Source organism: Aulonocara stuartgranti (genome assembly GCF_965226115.1).
Source record: "Aulonocara stuartgranti genome assembly, chromosome: 9".
NCBI classification, from domain to species: Eukaryota; Metazoa; Chordata; class Actinopteri; order Cichliformes; family Cichlidae; genus Aulonocara; species Aulonocara stuartgranti.
This window is the reverse complement of record NC_138960.1, coordinates 756,813-776,092: the sequence shown is the minus strand read 5'-3', so window position 1 is coordinate 776,092 and position 19,280 is coordinate 756,813. Positions and strand designations below refer to the sequence as shown.

Sequence of the window (19,280 nt, the reverse complement as noted above, 5' to 3'; positions counted from 1 at the left end):
CTGTTCCATGCGAGAGGATTTTCTCCAGGGCAGGAGAAACTATTTCTAAGAAAAGAAACAGACTCAGCCAGCGCACAGTAACACTAATCCTCTTTTTAAATGTAAATAACAAAAGGGCTACCTTACATAGATCATGTTTTTACTTTGCAAGTTCTTGATTAGGGGTGGGTTTTGATTATCGCCTTTCTGATTACAATCCATGCTAAATTGAATAAAGTGATATTGATTCATTAAAATCCCGTGTCGATTTGTAAATTAACGTTATTATGCCTGAAACGCCAGCATCTCAGGTTAAACCTCACAACATGTCGTCAAACACCATGCAGCTAAAACAGTAACTGGGAGCAGGTTTACGGATTCTGCATACAAACGTGAACACAGAGCGCGGACCCGACGCGTCAGAGTCAGATTTTGGTGCGTCGTCGGGTCCGCGCTGTGTTTGCCTCTTTTTTCTTCGCTGGCTTCTGCAGCTGCAGGTTTCATAACTCTGTTTACATCTCTAATTGAGTCTCACATGCGTCAGCTTTCTTTTAGATACGAAATTATGGATATATACTGATAAATGATCAGAATTGTAATATTTCTGACTGAGGCAAAACTTTCCAGATTCCAATCAAATTGAATCGGATCCTGTATCGAATCAAAATGATTCTACAAATCAGTGACGATGCAGCCGTACTCAGCTCCCTAAGCATTTTCCCTTTCCAGTTCACAATCAATCCCACCCCTAGGTCAAAAATATGTATAGGACAATTGGCCTCATCTAATATTTTGTATGAACCTGTCCAGCTGTGATTAAATGACAAGTAGATGGAGGCAGGACTCCACAGCAGGAGCATACTCCATAATGTGCTGTGCATTCTCATATGTATAATGTATATATTGCTCACTTATTGTATTTACCAATATCAAGGAGTCATGAGCAAAGAAAGGCCACACCATAGTGCATGTTTAAATAGGGAAAGTTTATTGATCAAAATGTATTAAGCAAATACGCATTACAAGCCCCCCCCCAATCTCGAAAAAAAACAAAACAAAAAAAACAATTGCATGTTCAAAGCAACGCAACGGTGGCCCAATATCAGAGAGAACTCCACTCTCTGGAGTGAGCAGTGATAATTGAGCAGTCCGTTTTATTTTGCAGATTCAAGCTGCTCTTCATAATTTTCACCACCAGATGTCACCGGAGAGGACTGTGTTGAAAAGCTTCGAGTAATGAACAGTTTTTCAATACAAGCTTCAGTAAGCTTCATTTGGCCATCACTACTGCTTCCCTTTCTTACTATTTACTCTTATTGCCACAGACTGCGGAAGTAGACTGTAGGAAGTTGACGTAGAGGACCCAAAATGCAGACAAAATAGAACGTGGAACAAAACTTGAATTAACAGAAAGCGAGCCGTTTAATGAGGCTGGTAGAAAAAGGTACAAACAAAGGGCAAGGCAAACTGAAATAAAACTAACATGAACCTAAACTGGGAGAACTAAACAAACAACATGAAAGCCCTAGACATGAAACATGGCGTGAACAACAGACAACCTCACAAAGAATGAACAAACACACTGGCTGTATCCCTATTCAGGGTCTGCAGCCTCAACGATCCTCAAGGGCCGCGTACTCAAAGACCGCTAAGGCCAGAAGTGCGAGGCTTGTGAAATGGGACGGTCCAGCCTCCGTCCCGCTGCCCAGGTTGCCTAGCAACCATGATACTAACAGCTGGAAACGTGTCATACAGCTGTGTTTGACAGAGATGAAGGAGAAAATCTTTTGTTCATTTGTTTGTTTCTACATGAGCTTTGATCATTCTCTGTGAGATTAAGCTCAGCTATTGAACGGCGTGTATTTTAAAGTAAAGGCTTTAAAACCAAGTTAGTACAAACGTCACTGATGTCACATGACTTTGCCGACATGTGGCCAACAGTAATGTTTTAATGTTCTTCGTTATTAAACATTTGCACATAAATAAGTGACATAATATTCAGTACTTACTTTTCACAGTTTACTCTTCGGCCGCTCCGCTTCTGCCGTCTGCGGCAGAATTCTCCACACAGACTGCCGCGCTATGAATTGTGGGATATGTGGGACCACGAAGTCTACACTGCCACAGCCTTAAAATTCAGGGAAAGGAAGGACGCATTTCAGGGCCGCATTTCGAGCAGCCTTTGAATTGGGACAGCCTTCGGCGCACCGCTGTGACGTAATCGGCCTTGAAATGCGGCCTTTAAGGCTGCAGACCCTGAATTGGGATACAGCCACAGACTAAATACACACAAGGGTGATTAGGGGAAGTGGAAGCACATGGGGCAACAGCTGACACTAGTCTGACATAACGAGACAAAGGAAGCAAAGCTGACTACACTGACATAGGACACAGACCTTCAAAATAAAACAGGAAACATGAGACGCAGACGCGACAATATAAACTTGACAACATAAGACACGCAGCATGAAACAGGGAGAGGGAAACTCAAATACAGGGGTAGAAAACACAAAGAACCTAATAAACAAATGAACTTACCCTGAAGAACTTAAATATAACATCCAAACAAACGAAAACTCAAAACGCTGGGCCAACAGACCCAGGACCATGACACTTATGTCGTAATCGCCTTACTTAAGCATGGCGAATGGTATTGATGTGGGGGTGGCTGCTGTGCGATTCATTAGCTGGAATGTGAAGGGTTTGAATGGGCCTGTCAAAAGAGCTAGGATTTTTAATCATCTTAAGTATCTAAAATGTGACATTGTATTTCTCCAGGAAACCCACCTGTTGGTAAAAGATCACATCAGACTTAAGAAAGGATGGGTAGGAAAAATGTCTCAGACCCGCAGGGGCGTTTTGTGGTGGTCTCAGGACTCCTGTACCATAAGCCTGTGGTCCTGATAAATATTTATGCCCCGAACTGGGATGATGAGAAGTTTATTGGCAAAATAATATCACTAATTCCAGATATGAACTCAAAACAGCTGATTTTTGGTGGAGACTTGAACTGTGTGATGAACGTAGCACTTGACCGTTCCAGCTCTAAACCTACAAATCTCTCCAAAAAAGCCAAGATATTATCTGTTTTTATGGCCCAAATAGGATGTGTCGACCTCTGGCGGTTTTTATTTCCACAAAGTAAGTCATTTTCTTTTTTCCTCTAATGTACATCATAGTCGAATAGACTATTTCTTCATTGATCAGAATCTTCTCCCCTTCGTCAGGAAAACTGAATATTTAACCACTGTAGAGTCAGATCATGTCAAAAGAAATAGATGACTTTCTCATTTTTAACCAGAAAGACAATGTTTCACCTTCTCTCTTGCGGGAGACACCAAAGGCTGTAATCAGGGGAGAAATCATCTCATATTTGTTTAGAAAAAACAAAATGAATCGAATTAGGCAAGAGGAACTAATTACACCATTTCTATGGTAGATGCTCAGTACTGTCTCTCCCTCTCCTGAGCTTTATAAAAGGAAGCTAGACCTCCAAATACAATATAATTTGTTATCAACCGAAAAAACTGAACGTCTTCTGTTAAAGTCACGAGGTTATGTATATGAGCATGGCGAGCCGCACAGCAAATTCCACAAATACGAAAAGATGATGGTGAGTTAACAATTGACCCCGAAGAAATTAAAGAAACCTTGACTGCGTTTTATTCAAATCTTTATACATCTGAGACTACAAGTGACTGCTCTGATATGGAGCATTTCTTTGACAATCTTCAGGCTCCTCTTGTAACAGCGGCCCATAGGACTGAAGCTGAACTTCCACTCAATCATGCAGAAGTGACTACTGCACTAAAGGCGATGCAAAATGGCAAAGCACCGGGCCCTGATGGGTACTTCCACAGACAATGACTGAAGCATCTATTTTCCTCCTGCTGAAATCAGGTAAAGACAGCACAGAGCCTGGTTCATACCGTCCTATCTCACTCCTAAACTGTGATGTAAAAATCTTGGCTAAGGCTCTTGCCCTACGCCTAGAAACTACAATCCATGACGTAATATCTGCTGACCAAACTGGCTTTATCCCAGGCCGTCACTCATTTACGAATGTCCGTCGGCTCCTAAATGTTATCCACTCTCCTGTGTCCGGCGAGGTGCCTGAGGTGGTTATCGCGCTAGATGCAGAGAAAGCATTTGATAGGGTGGAATGGGGTTATTTATTCGCTTGTTTAAAAAAATTTGGCTATGGTCCTAATTTTATCTCATGGATTAGACTTTTATATGCATCACCCAAAGCCTCTATAATCATTAATGGTAAACGTTCACGATATTTTAAGTTGACAAGGGGTACCGGTCAGGGCTGTCCAATCAGCCCATAGTTATTTGCCCTGGCCATAGAGCCCCTCTCTATTACACTCAAAACCTTGCCATCAATTGCAAGTATTTGTAGGATGGATAAAGAGCATAGAGTGTCCCTCTATGCAGACGAGCTGTTAATGTATGTATCTGATCCCGTTTCAAGTGTCCCCCATATCATCCACACCCTAAGCAGCTTTGGCTCCTTCTCTGGGTTTGTCAAGGGGAAATTGTATTTAGTAGTCAGTATAATCTTTTAGTGATATAAGTTTGCATATGGTAGAATACTGCATGTAGTTATTTGTTTTAGGAAATATTTAACCATGTATACTTAGAGGCGTATAATCAATTGTGTAGTGACAGGATGTGTGATCTCTAGCAGGCCGCAGGCTTGGTGTGCACCCCAGGAATGCACCCCCACGTCCTGGGAGCATGAGAGCTCGTACCTTGTTTTTTTGTTTTATGGCAGGATTAACGTAGCTACGTCTGCTCTAGTCTAAGTGCTGTAACTGCTGGACTTCCTCACCCTTTTCCTGACCAAGGATGTACCTTTTGTGCTTTTATGTTATATGACCCTTTGATCAGCAACACACACACACACACACACACACACACACACACACACACACACACACACGCTCACGGAAGTACACTCAACAAAAATATAAACGCAACACCTTTGTTACTGCTCCCATTCCCCATGGGATGGACGTAGAGACCTAAAATTCATTCCAGATACACAATATAACCATCCCTCCCAAACAGTGGTCACAAATCAGTCCAAATGTGTGGTAGTGGGCACATCTGCCATATTGAGATAATCCATCCCACCTCACAGGTGTGCCACATCAGGATGCTGATCTGACATCATGAGTAGTGCACAGGTGTACCTCAGACTGCCCACAACAAAAGGCCACCCTGGAATGTGCAGTTTTGTCTCACAGCAAAATGCCACAGATGCCACAAGCAATGAGGGAGCGTGCAATTGGCATGCTGACAGCAGGAATGTCAACCAGATCTGTCGCCCGTGCATTGAATGTTCATTTCTCAACCATAAGCCGTCTCCACAGGCGTTTCAGAGAATATGGCAGCACATCCAACCGGCCTCACAACCGCAGACCTCGTGTAACCACACCAGCCCAGGACCTCCACATCCAGCAGGTTCACCTCCAAGATCGTCTGAGACCAGCCACCCAGACAGCTGCTGGAACAATTGGTTTGCACAACCAAACAATTTCTGCACAAACTGTCAGAAACCGTCTCAGGGACGCTCAACTGCATGCCCGTCGTCCTCATCGGGGTCTTGACCTGACTCCAGCTCGTCGCCGTAACAGACTTGTGTGGGCAAATGCTCACATTCGATGGCGTCTGGCACGTTGGAGAGGTGTGCGCTTCACGGATGAATCATGGTTCACATTGTTCAGGGCAGATGGCAGCTGAGAATGTCCCAGTTCTTGCATGGCCAGCATACTCACCGGACATGTCACCCATTGAGCATGTTCGGGATGTGCTTGACCGGCGTATACGACAGCGTGTACCAGTTCCCACGAATATCCAACAACCTCGCACAGCCATTGAAGTGGAGTGGACCAACATTCCACAGGCCACACTTGACAATCTGATAGACTCCATGCGACGATGTGTTGCACTGCATGAGGCAAATGGTGGTCACACCAGATACTGACCGGTTCTGGGTCCCCAGACCCCCAATAGCGCAAAAAACTGCACATTCCAGGGTGGCCTTTTGTTGTGGGCAGTCTGAGGTACACCTGTGCACTACTCATGATGTCAGATCAGCATCCTGATGTGGCACACCTGTGAGGTGGGATGGATTATCTCAATATAGCAGATGTGCCCACTACCACACATTTGGACTGATTTGTGACCACTGTTTGGGAGGGATGGTTATATTGTGTATCTGGAATGAATTTTAGGTCTCTACGTCCATCCCATGGGGAATGGGAGCAGTAACAAAGGTGTTGCGTTTATATTTTTGTTGAGTGTATAAAATAAAGACCGGGGCAGTGCTCAGGGCGAGTCTCAGTTTGGAGGCTGCCCTTGCTAGCAAGAGGTTCTGTGTGTTTCTCTTCTCTGAGTCTTTACTGAAGAAGTGTTTTAGAATATTTTCCCTAACAGGGTTGAAAATGTTTGATTTCTTTTTGATTTCTAAAATAAGCGTATATAATGGTTTTTCATACACACATTGCAATTGTGCTCATAGGAGTGCTACTCAGTCATGTGGAGGTCAAAAGCTTCGTTCAGCGTGACCGACTGAACTGATATATTGAAGGGATGACTTGAAGTATGGAGGGATAAAATGCAAACACACTTACACACATAATTAAGCTAATCCTTTTGATTAGAGAGTCCCAAACGTGGTAGTCTGAACTAACTTTGAATAACTGAACGAACAATTGATAAGCACAGTAGAGTATTAAGGCATAGCAGGGAGAGGTGTTTTGTTTATCCTTTACAGGAGATTTCAGGACCACAGTGAAAATCATGAAGGGGTTGGCAAGAAGGAAGCACCAGACCGAACGGAACCACCAGAAAGGGGCACCCAAAAGAAGCACAGAGAATCGCAGTTTCAGAAAATTTGTTGTTTAGGAAATTAAAAGCTTGTTAAGGTTAAATGTGAGCATAAAAGTAATGAAGAGTAATGAGAGGGACTTTAGTAATAGTTTGCAGGATTTCTATGTTAGGTAAGTTGCCCAAAATAGTGTTAAGGTCAGATATGTGCTACCCCTAAAGGGGGTGGAAAACCAGGAGTAAATTTTTAAAGAGGAAACGGGTTAACTCTATAGCGGATATTTCCAAAGAGTGATAAAAGTAATGTAGGACCTTTTACCAGAAAAAGCTAATTATATCTGTTCTTAGTTCACAGTAGTTATTGAGGGAGTCAGTTAATTAGGTTAACTAAGAGAAATATGGTGAACTTTCTAGGGAAAGGTAAAAAGGGGGAAACTGGTAAGGAATAAACATATTCTTAGTGCTTATTTTCTGAGTATATTGTTTTATGTATTTTAATATTGAAGGCTTGTAAAGCAAGGCCACTTTTGACTCACAAACTAAGTGCTCAGCCAGACTGAAAAACAGGAAGTTGGTGTAGAGCTGTACAAGCATATAAATAAAACAGGAAACCAGACAGAAAAAACAGGAACTAGTAACATATAAGGAGTGTTTGTATCGAGGCTGTGTGTGACGTGTAAAGTACCAAAATAACACCTATATGAGACACATTTTAGCTTCTAATGTCAGAGATTCTGCAACTGGCTTTGGGCTGTGCAGGGCTCTCTCTTCCAGAAGATGATTGAATAAAGAATTATAAATGTTTTGACCACTCTGAGTCGGGTTTTGTCTGTTCTACCATGGGGATCAAAGAATCGGGGTTAATAGGGTACAAACTGAACTTCAGTGAAAGCAAATGCTATCCTGTTAATGACCTGGCTCTTCAAATACAGAACAGTCTATACCTTTCAAAACAGCCCAAAACGGCTTTAAGTATCTAGGCATGAATATAACATGAGATTTGCACAATCTCTATGAAGAAATTTTCTGCCCACTACTTGAAAAGGTCAAATCAGACTTAAAGAAATGGAAGCCACTTCATTTATCGTTGGCAGGGAAGGCAAATTGTATAAAAATGAACATACTCCCCAAGTTTCTTTATCTATTTCAGTGTATCCCACTTTACCTTCCAAAATCATTTTTTAAATCTATTGATAAAGCTCTGATCTCATTTATATGGGATGGGAAAAATCCTAGAATACGGCTGGATTTGTTACAGAGGCCTAAAAACCTAGGTGGCTTATCCCTTCCAAATTTCGACCATTAATACTGGGCCTCAAATGTTCAAAAAATAATTTAATGGTTCCACACCCCAGATGAAGATTGGTGCCAAATTGCAGCGGCATCTTGCATTTCCACCTCCCTTAGAGCCTTGGTCACCTCCAGCCTTCCAGTTTCCTCACGGCAGCACACCACCAGTCTTATAGTTATTAACACCCTCAAAATATGGGTTCAATTTCAAAAGAACTTTGGGTTTAAAACTCTTCTCCATTTGAAACCTATTCATAATAATCACCTTTTCCCTCCCACCACATTAGACTGAATTTGCTCTTTGTCATTTGTCATTAGTGACAGGACCATGCCCGGGTCTCCCGGCTTGGTCTCCTGCCCTTGATGGATTTCTATCGGGGCCACCCCACCACCCCCTACCCTGCCAATCCTTTCCTCCCCATCCCCAGTTGGCTCAAATTCCCACTCCATCACACCACCACACATGCAGCTCCTTGAGGTACAGGTGCGTCACTGAGGTGGCCCCTCCTGGCCACCTGTGCCTCAATTTTATTCCACGACTTAGACACATTACTCACACTCTCATAACATATACATATAGGGCCTTGGGGGTGGGCACGCCCAGAGGAGGATCTGTTTATTCAGCCTCAGCTCTGGCACCGGTGCCCACCTCTCAATTTGAAATACATGTAGACACTGAAGGTTCTCGGTAGGGGTGGTGTTGACACCAGCTGCTGTCTGGCAGAGAGTTGTTGGTACGATGCCCCTGTTTTTAAATCCACTTTAGAATGTCACACGGCAACACCACAATGAGAGAGCATAATGAAGGGGGTCTTCACACCCCCGTTCTCTGTTCGCCATCAGCAAGGAGGAGGAGGCCGTCTGGCCGGGGTTTGGGCTGTTGGGCTTCCCTGCTGCTGCTTCTTTCCCTCTCCTTCTGTCTCTTCCCAACTTCTCTTTTCTTCATCTTTTCCTTTCCCAACTCCCAGTCCTCTCCGTTCTGATTGTAATAACTTAAAAGTAGATAAATAATAAAGGACAGGGAAAAAGAAGGAAAAGGAAAGAAATGCAGAATCAGAGGAATACTAGGGAACACACATCTCACAAAGATATGATGTTGGAGTTTTCTTTGTTTTCTTTGTATTATTGTAGGGTCTACCTTACAATATAAAGCATCTTGAGGCGACTGTTGTGATTTGGTGCTACAACAAATTGAAAGCTTTGAGTTCCTTGTAAATATGGTCACCACATAGAGCCAGGTAGTCCAGTTTCACTGTCATTTTTAGCAGGCCCATTCTCATCACGTTATTATCCCAGCTCATCAACACACAGTTACTACTGTAATGCTGGCAATGGTGGTTGGCACTCCTGTTCCTATAGCAACATCTGAAGTGGAGTGTTGTAGCTGCTCTAAAGATAGAGCCTTTGAAAAACAGCAGTTGGATGGTGGCATTCAGCAAAAACCTAAACTGACTGGTTACTGCAGAGAATGAATGAGGCCGTATAAAGTGGCAAAAAAGTAGAAAAAGAAATAATTTTCACTCTGCGATATATGGTAGATGACACACATTTAAGGTAGATTCCCCCACTGAACAGTGACAATCATGGATTACATGATGTATTGTATGATTACGTACCTGTAGTTTCTACCTGGTTATCGGTTTACTTCTCTAAAATATGAAACAGGCCTTTCAGCCATATGTAACAGAGTCACTGTATTTAGGCTATAAAATCTAAACTCATATTCACTAGAATTTTCCACATTCATATGATAGTGTAACCTGGACCAAAGTAAAACTGTGAAATCCTCTGATGCCCTGTGTATTGATTTCATATGACTGTCGTTTACTAGCCTATCCATAACAGCCTGTTGTCAATCAAAAACTATTAACACATAAAAGCCGTCTGAACAGATCAATAGAGTCTTTGCTTTGATCTTTATACTCAGTGTGACAGTGATGACTGCTAAAGAAGAAAAGGTCCACTTTGCCTTGTACACAGTAGCCGAGGGTTTGCCTGCAAGCCCTAAGACAAATTTTTGCTGTATGTCATTCACCTTCACTCACTCCTGAATGTTTAATCGCCGTCTCCAATATCAATCAATTTTTTTTTAAATTGAGGATTCTCTACAAAATGCATGGCAAATTGTACAACAGTGTGCTGGAGTTCAGACAACGTAACACTGACATGAGCTGAAAACAAAAAGAAGTAGGTTTCCATTGCACTGTGTGTGTGGGTGGGTGTGTGGGTCGGTGTGTGTGTGTGTGTGTGTGTGGGTTTGTGTGTGTGTGGGTCGGTGGGTGTGTGTGTGTGTGTGTGTGTGGGTGTGTGTGTGTGTGGGTCGGTGGGTGTGTGTCGGTCGGTGGGTGTGTGTGTGTGGGTCGGTGGGTGTGTGTGTGTGGGTGTGTGTGTGTGTGGGTCGGTGGGTGTGTGTGTGTGTGTGGGTGTGTGTGTGTGTGGGTCGGTGGGTGTGTGTGGGTCGGTGGGTGTGTGGGTCGGTGGGTGGGTGTGTGTGGGTCGGTGGGTGTGTGTGGGTCGGTGGGTGTGTGTGGGTTGGTGGATGTGTGTGTGTGTGTGGGTGGGTGTGTGTGTGTGTGTGTGTGTGTGTGGGTGGGTGGGTGGGTGTGTGTGTGTGTGTGTGTGTGTGTGGGTGGGTGTGTGTGTGGGTCGGTGGGTCGGTGGGTGTGTGGGTTGGTGGGTGTGTGTGTGTGGGTCGGTGGGTGTGTGTGGGTCGGTGGGTGTGTGTGTGTGGATGGGTGTGTGTGTGTGTGTGTGTGTGGATGGGTGTGTGTGTGTGTGTGTGGGTCGGTGGGTGTGTGTCGGTCGGTGGGTGTGTGTGTGTGGGTCGGTGGGTGTGTGTGTGTGGGTCGGTGGGTGTGTGTGGGTCGGTGGATGTGTGTGTGTGTGTGGGTGTGTGTCGGTGGGTGTGTGTGGGTCGGTGGATGTGTGTGTGTGTGTGTGTGGGTGTGTGTGTGTGGGTCGGTGGATGTGTGTGTGTGTGTGTGGGTCGGTGGATGTGTGTGTGTGTGTGTGTGGGTGTGTGTGTGTGGGTCGGTGGGTGTGTGTGTGTGTGTGGGTCGGTGGATGTGTGTGTGTGTGTGGGTCGGTGGATGTGTGTGTGTGTGTGTGTGGGTGTGTGTGTGTGGGTCGGTGGGTGTGTGTGTGTGTGTGGGTCGGTGGATGTGTGTGTGTGTGTGGGTCGGTGGGTGTGTGTGTGGGTCGGTGGGTGTGTGTGGGTCGGTGGGTGTGTGTGTGGGTCGGTGGGTGTGTGTGGGTCGGTGGATGTGTGTGTGTGGGTCGGTGGGTGTGTGGGTGTGTTGGGGTGGGATCAAGGGGCCGGGGGTGAGGGGGGGGTTCACATGTGTGGAGCAATTATTTGGCGAGTGGTATTTGTGGCGCATGGCTGGGCCTTGTGACAGACTCATAGAGAGCAGAGAGGGAAAGAGAGAGAGAGAGCGGGAGGGAGGGGGGAGGAGGGAATCTTCTCAGTAAATCTGAATCTCTCTCAGCTTACACAATCTCCCGACAAAACCTCAGGCTCAGTAATGCTCGGTACGCTGCAATAGTACCATCCGTACCCTTTCTGCTGCTCGAGGACACACAAAGCACAAATCTGGTGAGTAGATCTTTGTATCCTTGTACTGTTTGTGTTTGTCTCTACGTTAATATATGTGATGTATTTCAAGCTTTGCGTGGAATGTGGCTTTCACAGGTAGATACTCTTCTGTCAGACAGAGTGCTGCATGTAGAGCCCCCAGTGTTACAAACTACTTTGTGCCATCAGTTACTTTGATGTAATGTATGTGTGGAACTGAAATGTCTCAAAAGGGTCTCTTGATTCTGTAAGCTTTTAATTCCTTTAAGCTGTCAGCTGTGTGCAACATCTCAGCGGGGGTCGGGTTTTAAATAACCAGTGTGTGTACTGATGCACTGGCATATACAGAGAGCAGCTAAAGAATCACTACGTTACATCTCTGAACATTATTCCACTGTCAGAAACAGAAAGAAAGACATTTGAAAGAGTGTGTGTGGGTGTGATGAATGTATATGCAAAGACACACATATATGCACTCCCACATACATACTGTTGTTTTGGGCTGCCTGCAGTACAGCAGTCATCCAGTGTCTTTTCCTTCCCACTCATTTCAGGTTGAGCTATAATTCAGCCGGTTTAAGGCTGCAGAGAGGAAATAATAATGAACTAGAGCTCGTTTTTACTAATTTCTCACAATTTGAAATGAGGGTTCAGTTTGTTCTGGTGAATGGTGCGGCTGCTCGGTTGTTTTGGCAGATAGTTTTCTGCGCAGTTTTTGCAGTGAAGGGGCCGGCTGCTCTTGGGAGTGTTGTTGCTATGGCAGGATACGCTTGCTCTGTGACAGTATTTAGATGGGTGGTATGTGCCTAAGTAAGATGCACATGATTGCCAGGACTCACCAGTACAATCTGCTTGACTTGTCCCTGGCTTTCAAAGTGGAGCTCGGGAGCATGGCTCAGGGTCATCCACTGATCAGAAGGTCAGTGGTTTGATCCCCTGCTCCTCTCGTCTACATGTTAATATGTCTTTGGCCAAGTGACTGATGCTAAATTGTCCTGAGGCAACTGACAGTTACACTAAAGTGCATGAAAGTGAGTCTCAGTGGATGCTGTGAGAGCATAAATGAGCACCAGTCCATTTACCAAATAATTAGAGAGGGTAAGAGTACAGACATGTTCCATCCTCTACACTGACAGTACACTGTTTATGCTGTCTGTCAGTGAATGAATCTAAGCATCATCAGGGTGATTCTCTTCATCTGGACGTATGCATCCAGACATCATCATCTTAACTTCAAATAAATCTTTGCTATACTTGATGTAACTCTGACCATGAGCACCAGAACCACTGTGCACCAGTCACACACTGTTTTCTTTCAAATCCATCACATTATTGCAAGCTAACCGATTTATGCTGCAGTAAGCTGCAGAGTATTTTCATGCAACCTTTAAATAGCACAGTTAGTCTTCCCCAGCTTGTTTTACAGCACAAAATGTCCAGTTTATCAAACACCACTGAGCAGTCCTTACCCTTAAATTTAAGCTCTCTCTCCTGTCCTGTCTTTCTTATCTTTCTCCATCTCTGAGTGAAGTTAGCTCTTTTGTTCTCTACCTGTGAAATACAGCGGCTGTACCTTTAGTTAGCAGACACTTTGTGTGACAAACTGTGAATGGACTGGTTCTTATGTAGGTCTTTTCTGCTCTATTTGACCAACTGAAGTGCTTGATGCAATCTTTGCATGCTCAGATGGACACAGACAGTTTGTGTTGGTTGATGTTTGCTGAACTGATAACGCTGTATTTGTAATTACTTGCCACTTAAAAAACATAACTCCCTTTATCTTCCTCTCGCGCTTCTTTTGTAGCACTAGCTGGATGCTAAAGTACAGCAATTGCAACTTATAGACGCTCGTTCTGGTGTTGCAAAAAAAGAAAAATACTCCAAAACAAATAAACAAACAAACAAAACCACCCGTCGACTTTAACCCCTGACTATAGCACACGGTTTTACCTATTTCGTATCTTCTTATGTGACATACCCTGGTGATTACTACACAAACTGCGCTTCATCTGTTTGGGCTTAAATGCGTTTGATGTCTGAAGACATGCAGTGAAAAAATAGCTCTGCATTAAACAAAAAGAAACAAGCCTGTTTAGAAAAAATAAGGAGTAGAGAGTACAGATTTTTGTTTAAAATAAACATTTTCATACCGTTTTAACATGTTTAAACTGTTCAGTTGTGCTATTTCCTTTTTCTTAATTCTGTCTCTGGCAGCTTTTGCAAACAGAATTATGATCTGAATGCACTGCCTTTCCGAGATCAGTTCTATTTATTCTCTATAGGCTCCTCTTGTTCAGGGTTTTTCTGCTTATTTCTTCATTTCTATTCATGTTATTTCAGTTATTACATTATATATGGAATACGGTATGTACGCCCATTTCCTACACCCTGCGACAGGGGCTGTAGGAAACCAATAGGATGGTTTTCTAGACCAGTGTTGATATTTCCATTTACAGTAACTCTGCTCTGGGACCTGCATACATGGAAAGCAGGAGGGCAGCGACAGCAAGATCTTTAGCACAGACCATAGCATCAATAGCAGCAACACAGCCATCAACAATGTCCCAGAGCACCGTTGAGTGAAGGGTAGCACCCATTGCCCCCACCACAGAGTAGCATGGACTGTGCAGAACCAGTTGTCCACTCAATTACAACAGAGACACAAAGCAAAGGGACAAGACACACTGGTCTGGGTCTGGGAAAAGCTGCACCCAACTGTTGCTCCCTCACCCAGACATCCCACCACATCCAACGGGCCTGCGGGCATCCATGAGCCCCCAAGGCCCAGACCAAACATCCCAACATGGGCCAACCCACCCTACAGGGCGAGGCAGCCAACCCCGTGCTAGGAGGGACCCAGCCAGAGACCAGGCAACCCTGAGCACCAGGTCCCCAGGCCCCGCACCCAGACTCACCCAGAAGAGGCCAGCCACTCAGCTGGGGGCCAGGAGCCCCCACCACAAGCACCCCAGGTCCCACATCCCAAGAACACTAGGTAGTACCCTAGACACTCCAAAGCAACAAACCCAGCTATCCAGTCCACTGGGATCTGCCAGACCCCTGGAGTCCCAGAGACCGCTTTCATCCATGTGCAAGTCAAACAGAGAAACGAGAGTACAGCCGACCACTGCGACTAGTTGGAATTGGTCAGTGGACCCAGAGAGACCGCTGATGATAGTAAAGGCACATGGTGTTGGCCTGTGCACTGCTAATCCATCACAGATAAGATTAAGGAGGGAGGAGCAGGGATTAAAAAGCAAGAGGATGTTGACTGAGTGGCCAGACAGAGAAGGAGGTTTTGGAATCATGTCACTGGGCCTGGAGTCTGACACCGATCAAAGCACTGGAATAGAAACCTAAGACAATGTAACTGGTTAAAAAGAATTGTTTGATTTTAATTTTAATTTACAAAAAATGTAAAATAAACATATTTGACAAAGATTTGATAAGGATTAAAAATGTAAAAAATTCATAAAAGAAAGGGGATCACTTATTGGATTGTGTTTATGTTTGCAAGCATAAAATAAATATATAAATATATGTACTATAAATAAATCCCTGTGGTTGTGTGAGTTCTCCGTCTTCCTACAGTGCAGAGACATGCAGTTAGTGGGGTTATATGCTGATTTTAACTTGCCCATAGGTGTAAATGGTCATCTCTGTGCTAGCCCAGCATCAGGCTGGCAGCCTGTCCAGGGGTACGCTGCCCTTTGCCCTATGGTAGCTGACATAGGGTCCACCTCTCTGCGACCCTGATAAGGATAAGTGGAAGGGAATGGACGGACAAATTGAATGCTACATCAGATGTATGTGCAGAAAGCAGTGAGTATGTAAAAGTGTATTAAAAGCGTGTCAGGTGTTTAGGAGTCTAATGGCAGCGGGGAAGAAAGACTTATTTAGCCTACAGGTCCTAGATTTCACACTTCTGTATCTCTACCTGAGGGTAGACGTATGAACACCTTGTTTTAGAGGCTGATGGGGTCTTTGAGGAGGGAAGTAGCTATCCTGTGGATTCTGTGATGGTAGACGCTCAGCAGAGAGGGCAGTGGAGTCCTGATAATCTTTACAGCAGTCTTCAACACTTTCTGGAGTCCATAGCATAAGTGTTGCCATACAACACTGTTATGAAGCTGATCAACATGCTCTCAACCACACAGCTGAAAGAGTTGCTGAGGATCATAGGCAAGATACCAAACTTCCTCAGCCTCCTCAGAAAGTATAGCTGCTGTTGAGTCCTCCCAACTAGCTGTATGCTGTTAAATATCACTGATGCTCTTCAGTCTCCTGAATGAACAGTGCCTGGTGCCTGTCTCCTCACCTCCATTCTGTAGGCTGCTTTATCACCAGCAGTGGTGAACGTTGGGATGATGTTATCCTTGTGACAGGAAACACAGTAGCCTGTGAACAGGCTTTTGGTGAGGAAAAGGTTGACTACACTGAGACTACACTGTAAAATCTGTCAGTGGATTCTAGATTTTTGATTATAAGGGGTGTAGGAGCCATTTTTCGGTTGATACCTTATGTATGCCACTAGAGGTCATTTTTTGAGTTTTTGGTATGGTGAAGGTTTTTAAGGTAGACGCACGTAATCAGCATCAGGTGTGTTGTTAATCGGAAGAAGGCAAACAGTTTGTGACCGCTGCGCTGTTGTGTAAAATTGTGTTGGGATAAACATCTAAAGTACAACTGGAGTTATTGGACTGTTTAATAAATTCATGCATACCAGTGACATCATGTCACCCCCGTCACACCGAACGCCTCAGTGGCTTCAAGTGTAGGCTTAGCCTCTACGTGGTACAATATTTTATTTTTGATCTTTAATTAAGTCCTACCATTAATTAATTCTTCGATCTTAAATATGATCAACCTATCTCTAATAATCAGCTATGTACCACAGGCCTTCAAGCTGGCTGTAGTTAAACCTTTACTCAAAAAGCATCTCTAGACCCAGCAGTCTTAGCTAATTATAGGCCAATCTCCAACCTTCCTTTATATCAAACATCCTTGAAAGAGTAGTTGTCAAACAGCTAACAGATCATCTGCAGAGGTTTATTTGAAGAGTTTCAGTCAGGTTTCAGAGCTCATCACAGCACAGAAACAGCTTTAGTGAAGGTTACAAATGATCTTCTTATGGCCTCTGACAGTGGACTCATCTCTGTGCTTGTCCTGCTAGACCTCAGTGCAGCGTTCGATACTGTTGACCATAATATCCTATTAGAGCGATTAGAACATGCTGTAGGTATTACAGGTACTGTGCTGCAGTGGTTTGTATCATATCTATCTAATAGACTCCAGTTTGTGCATGTAAATCAGGGGTGTCAAACTCAATTGCACAGGGGGCCAAAACTCAAGGCAGACTTTAGGTCGCGGGCCAAACAAGATAAACATTTATTGAACACTAAAACAATGTTTTTTAAACATAAATATTGTTACGTTTCGGTGTGTCAGTGTTTTGTTTTGGCGTGACTGTTATGTGTTTCCTGTTTTACTTTGAAAGTCTGTGTTATCTTAGTGTTCAGTTTACGTTTCCTTGTCTCGTCAGGTCTAATTTGCCCCAGCTGTGTTTCCCTCCTGTGGTCCATTCCCTAATTGCTCCTATGTATTTAAGCCCTGTGTTTCTGTATGTCAAGGTCGCGATCTTCCCCCCGTTGTAAATAGTTTGACGTCTTGTGTTTGGTGATGTAAATAAATGTCGTATCTTGCTTTAAATCTCGTTTTGGGATTATTTTAGTGGGGTTTTTTTGTGTTTTTTTTTCTTTATTTTTACTTTTTTTCGTGTTGCACTCCGGTTGCCTAGGCCGGGGTGTAACATATGGGGGCTCGTCCAATCGCTGGAGGGTCCGAGGGCCGCTTCAGCCTCCGTCTGTCTTCGCTGGAGGGCCCGGGGACCGCTTCAGCCGTCCGCCGTCGCTGGAGGGTCTGAGGGAGGGACCGCTTCAGCTGTCTGTCTTCGCTGGAGGGTCCGAGGGCCGGTCCAGCCTTCATCTGCCTCCGCTGGAGGGTCCCGTGTGTGCAGCTGGTGGGCTGCGTGTCCGTGTGTGCAGCTGGTGGGCTGCGTGTCCGTGTGTGCAGCTGGTGGGCTGCTCATCCGCCTTCGCTGGAGCGTCCGAGGGACCGCTCCAGCCTTCATCCGCCTCTGCTGGAGGGTCCGGGGGACCGCACCAGCCTTCGTCGTCTGCTGGGGGGTCCGTGGGACCGCTCCAGCCTCCATCAGCTTCGTCAGCCTTCATCCGCCTTCGCTGGAGGGTCCGAGGGACCGCTCCAGCCTTCGTTTGTCTTCGCTGGAGGATCCGAGGGACCGCTCCAGCCTTCTGCAGCTGGTGGGCTGCGTGTCCGTGTGTGCGGCTGGTGGGCTGCGTGTCCGTGTGTGCAGCTGGTGGGCTGCTCATCCGCCTTCGCTGGAGCGTCCGTGGGACCGCTCCAGCCTTCATCTGCCTTTGCTGGAGGGTCCGGGGGACCGCTCCAGCCTTCGTCGTCTGCTGGAGGGTCAGTGGGACCGCTCCAGCCTTCATCGGCTTCGTCTGTCTGGATCAAACTTTTCACTTGGTGTTAAATGTTTGATTTTTGGGTAGGGGGAAATGTTACGTTTCGGTGTGTCAGTGTTTTGTTTTGGCGTGACTGTTATGTGTTTCCTGTTTTACTTTGAAAGTCTGTGTTATCTTAGTGTTCAGTTTACGTTTCCTTGTCTCGTCAGGTCTAATTTGCCCCAGCTGTGTTTCCCTCCTGTGGTCCATTCCCTAATTGCTCCTATGTATTTAAGCCCTGTGTTTCTGTATGTCAAGGTCGCGATCTTCCCCCCGTTGTAAATAGTTTGACGTCTTGTGTTTGGTGATGTAAATAAATGTCGTATCTTGCTTTAAATCTCGTTTTGGGATTATTTTAGTGGGGTTTTTTTGTGTTTTTTTTTCTTTATTTTTACTTTTTTTCGTGTTGCACTCCGGTTGCCTAGGCCGGGGTGTAACAATATGAATAAAAGCAGACAGGAATATTATTCCAGATTAAATAAACTTAGAGAAAATAAACTTTAACTTTAAATATTTTGCTCTCCATAAAAATATATCCTGTCAAAATTATGCAAGTTAGAAATATGAACATCCTGCTATAACCCCAGAAAAAATAAATGAAAATTTTACTTTTAAGTAAATGCTAAAATACAAACAAATCAAAACAATGAGATTTTGTTGCTATTATGCCATTTTATAAAAAATAAAATAAACTTAACATATTTTGCTCTTCATAAAAATATCTCCTGTGAAAATTATACAAAATTCAAAATATGAACAAGATGCAAAACCACCCCCAAAAATATAAATAAAATTTCTGCTTTTCAGCAAAAGTTAAAATAACAACAAATCATAACATTCAGTTTTCTTTGCTCTTATGCCATTTTGTCAGAGCTGGATGCTTGGCATTTTTGTTTGTCAACAAGTTCGTTTAGGTTTGGTGTGCAGTGCGCTCAGTTTACCTGCAAAGTGCGCATTTGGGAACACTGTTGCGCCGACTTGGTTCAACATTACTTGGCAACAGGGAAAGTGAGGCAAGTTGCACTGGTGCATTTGTGACTCCCATAAGAGCAGCTTCACTTGAAACGCCTTCA

The 19,280-nt window shown here is 44.4% G+C and overlaps 1 protein-coding gene across 2 annotated transcripts in view; it reads left to right on the top strand.

Moving 5' to 3' along the window:
- Positions 1-10,250: 10,250 nt before the first annotated feature.
- The window catches only part of LOC309713866 (uncharacterized protein), an 81,311-nt gene continuing 72,281 nt past the window's right edge, over positions 10,251-19,280 (top strand). Inside the window, exons 1-2 of one of the 2 annotated variants that reach the window (XM_082545770.1) lie at positions 10,251-10,296; positions 11,626-11,704. The gene's annotated coding sequence lies outside the window, so the exon portion shown is untranslated. Of the gene's footprint in view, positions 10,297-11,504; positions 11,705-19,280 lie in introns of those variants that run through there. The other variant, XM_082545771.1, reaches the window with a different exon arrangement.